Genomic DNA, 4,614 nt, shown 5'->3' with positions numbered 1-4,614 from the left:
GGACTACAGAATCTGGAAGTGCCGTGCATGCCTATAATCTCAGCACCATAGAAGTAGAGGCAGACGACTAGAAGTTCAAATTCATTCTCATTCAAATACATGCACCACTTATGTTACACAAGACTCTTCTGTCAAGTACATAAATAAATTTAAAAAGAAAAGACCTAAAAATCCTGGCCTCAGAGGTTCTTCAGCTGCCTGTGATAGAGCTCCCATCTCACCCCAGCCCAGAACTCTTAGATTCTCACCAACATGTCCATCTTTCATTTAAACAGGGTGAGAATGTTGGGATTTCCAAGCACCTGAGCATATTACACCTGACACCTTTAGAAAGAAGGAGAACAAAGGGACCTTAAAAGAGACCATCTGAGTTAGAGACAAGGGACAGAGTGACAGCAGAAATCAACACAAACACAGGGTTAGAAAATGACAGAAAAGAATTTCCCTGGTGATCAGAGTGGAAATGCAAAGGGATGGGAATAAAGGAAAGAGATTAAGAAGTGTAGGGAATGAATCTGGTGGGTAACAATCCAAAGCATGAGCATGAGATAAGGAACAAACAGGGAAACAGAGAGAGAGCCATCAAAAAACAACTCAGGCAAACCGCTTCTCACTGAGAGACTGAACGGACACTCGGGCTGTTGGTACCCATTGAGTGTGCAGAAGAGGTAAAGAGAGGGCCAGAGCCAGCTGCAGAACTGAATGTCAATACACTGGCTGCAAAGAGAGGATCCTGCTGGCTCCAGAAAGGACACAGAGAAACAGCCCAGCAATGGTCAAGAACGAAGGGGGATTTGGATTAACAACTGCAGTTGGCAGCTGAACCAATGGAGTCTAGAAGTCAGAATTACTCATACATTATCTCTACTTAGAAACGCGAAGAGTCACAAGATCAGCATAAAGATTTGCTTTAAATAAGGAGGACTTCAATATTTTTCCCCATCAGGCACCCGTTTTCAGAAAGCACAGTAGATTCATTTCCCAAAGCGAGGGCTGTAGCTCCATAGTCGAGTTCTTGACTGCCATTTGATCCTTAGTCCCAAGCACAAAACAAAACCCAAACAAGAGAGGGAAACACAAGAAAGAAGATAGTATGAGAAAGAACAGAAGAAGATGAGGGGAATCCCCAAGGTGACGGAGAAGGACGGTGCTTTGACCCTGAGAATAGAGCAGACTGCATCCCAGAAGGGTCTCAGAGAGAGATTTTTCAGGGAAATGAAATGTCAGAAGTCTGTGACTACCTCAAGAGTGGGAGACAGCCGGGAGAGCTTAAGAGTTAATGAGTCACAAACACAGTAAGTCTTAAAACAATGAAATAATTCAATCAAAGGAAAGTAAGCCCCACAGTTAGGTCATTGGCTAGCTGGGTACTGCATAGGTACACCATCATCATGTATCTAACGTTACATTGCTGAGGAGAGAGACGGAGAGAGTACACACGTGTAGCAGAAGCAGAGAAGATAGAAAACTATTTCCATCTTTTCTGGCCCGATGCTCTAGGAAGTTCTTAAAGCAGAAATACTAAAAAGCAACGATTTAGTGGCATCTCTTAGGGACAAAAAGATATGCCAAAATCATCAGCCTAAGGTGGAAAATGGTTAGCTGTCTCTGAAGGAAAGAAAATGGAAAGATTTGGTCAGTGAACTAGATGGTTCAGTGGGTAAACGTGTTTGCTGTCAAGCCTGAGGACCTATGTTCAACCCTGAGAATCCATATAGTAGAAAGAGAAAACCAACTCCCACACTCCCACAAGTTATCCTTTGACATCCACACAAATGCTATCACACACACACACACACACACACACACACACATTCGTGCACACACACATATGGTTTGGTTTTTTTGCTTGTTTTTGTTTTGGGGTTTTGGGGTTTTTTTGTGTTTTGTTTTGTTTGCCCTTAGCTAATAAATTCCCATTTGAAACCCTAAGTCAAGCACTGAGGTAGCAGAATAAAGGCTAGCTGAGTAGCCAGGGGTGTAGTTCAATTAGTGCACATGAAACCCCAGGTTCAGCCTCCACCATTGCATAAACTGGGTATGGCAGGTTATGCCAGTAGCCCCAGCACTGAGGAAGTAGAGATCGGAGGATTACAAGTTCAAAGCCATCCTCAGTTATATAGCGAGTTCACCATCAGCCTGGGCTACACAAAACCCTGTCTCCAAGAAATCTGCTATGGGACTGGAGAGATGGCTCGTGGGTTAAGAGTACACATTGCTCTATGGAGGACCCGAGCTTGGTTCCCAGCACCGTGTTGAATGGGTCATAATCACCTGTAATTCTAGCTCCGGAAGACCCCACATCCTTTCTGCAAGCACCTGCACTCACACATGCACATAACCTCACATGTGTACATGATTTTAAAATAATAAAAATAAATCTTTAAAAAAAAAGATAAAATATCAGTGGGCTATTCTTTGGCTTGCACTGAAGCAAATTATTACCTTGTCAAGTATAATGTGGACTCTAGAAGACAAGCAAAGACGGAAATTCAGTTGTTCCTTAAAGAATATATTCATCGATATTTCAACTAATTTTTAAAATGAATTCTTCTTTTTTAAAAGATTGCAATGGGTATGTGTGGGGGGGGGCAGTTAACACAAGCCATGGTGGATATGTGGAAGTCAGAGAATAACTTTGTGGAGTTCTACCTTTATATGGGTCCCTGGATGGAACTCAGGTCTCTGGGCTTGCATGGTACACACTTTTCCTGCAGAGCTATCTCTCCAGCCTCTTCAAATTGGACTCACCCTTCCTCTATCCACATTTTTTTTTTTGAAACAGTTTCATGTCTCCCATTCTGGCCTCTTATCCATACATCAAGCCAACAATGAACTTGAGTGTCCTTCTGATCTTCTTGCCTCCACCTCCCAAGGGCCAACATGACAGATGTGGGCCATTACGCCCAAGTTTGTTTCCGCTTTTGGGGGGAATTGGTTTTGGTTTTGTGCTCCTAGAAGATACCTTAAAAATTCAGCTAGAACCTAAATTCTGTCTTTCCCTTCATAGGTTGAAGACTGTAGACAATTCTTTGTCACTTAAAAAGGTCCCTATGAATTTGAACCTCCCTTTCTATATGCCCTGTCACCAAACCAGATAACAGGAACCCTAGGGCAAAATGCGGCAGGGATCTGGGATAGGTAAAGCAAGGGAAGGCACAGCATCAGGAAGCCATTTCACTAATGCCTTCTGGACTGTGGAAATAAAACTCCTCTCTGAGAACAAAAATATATATAGGATGAAATGTGAAAGAACCCCATACACAGCTCCTTGGGGACGTTCCAACCCCTTTGTGACGAAGTAGTGAAGCTTAAGTGAAGCTTAGGTATCTACTTAACCGTGTGACACATATGATTGGGTCAAGAGAGTATGTAGTCTGATGTCAGGGACCTTATAACTGATACGTTCTTACCCACATTGTAATCTGTTACATTTTTCTAGCTGAGCCAGCATAGTAGATCCTTGCACAGCTCTTACCTCTCACTCTGTCTCCTGTTCTTGAGTCCTTTATGGGGCATAACCAGACAATGTCTATGAACTCCCACTGTGACTCTCCAGTACCACAAGAAGAGCCAGCACGAGATAAAGAGAAAGGGGTAACTACAAACAGAATCACAGAGGCTTGGCTACTTAGTGCATCCTCTAGCAACTCTAAGAGATAGGAGGGGAGGGGTAACAGCAATCAAAAAGTGCAAGAGCCCTGGACATGGGGTGCAAGCCTGCAATCCTAACATTTGAGAGGCTGACACAGAAGAATCATGAGCTCAAGGCCAGCCTACCCTACACGGAGAGACTTGACTACAAAATACACTGGAGAAAGATGTGAGCACCACTTGGAATTTTCTTCCCACTCATAAATAAATATTTACTAGAATTTTCTCTGACCAACTAGCTATACCGACTCTACTCCCCAAACAAGCTGTATGACTGAGCATGTTTCTCTGTGTGTATGTCTGGGATGACTGACTCATTTGTGATGAGATTAGCTGAGTTTTGTTTGTTTGTTTAGGAGAGGTGTAAACATGAGGCTTCTTCAGGAGGATCTATCGCATCCTTTTAGATGAAATACCTCAGTAAGGGGTTGCCCAACCTTGGCTTGAATGAAAAGAGTGTGAAGGGACTCAGAACCTCCCAGGGAAAGTCATTTCAGGCTCTGATTGCTCTTCTCAGGAAGAGTTTTCAAACGTTGACCTGAGATTTTTAATAGACAATTGCCAGCTACAACTTCTTTTTAAGTCTTACATCCAAACTTGCTACAATTCTTTCCTCCTGGTACTACAATAACATAGACCTGCCATCCCATAACAACCTGAGTGACTTGTGAGGTGTTACTGAAACCAGTTTCTAGTCTAAGCCTGCCACTCTGTCTTTGTGGTCATCTGAAACTTGGTTTCTCCCACATATTATGTATAAAGTGAAGGGCTTAGACTCATTAGCTGTGTCTTCTAATACTGATAACTTCTTCCTGAGTGTAGCTTTGTCCTTAACTTAGTAAAATGCTAGTTTGTTTTCATCCGCTTTCTAGAATGAAGTACTGGAATCTAATGGATTAAAATACGTACTCTCCTCCTGCTCCATTTCTCCTAAGTCTTTTTTTTTTTTTTTTTTTTTTA

This window comes from Mus pahari, chromosome 10 (genome assembly GCF_900095145.1).
Source record: "Mus pahari chromosome 10, PAHARI_EIJ_v1.1, whole genome shotgun sequence".
NCBI classification, from domain to species: Eukaryota; Metazoa; Chordata; class Mammalia; order Rodentia; family Muridae; genus Mus; species Mus pahari.
Note: the sequence above shows the minus strand (reverse complement) of the source record.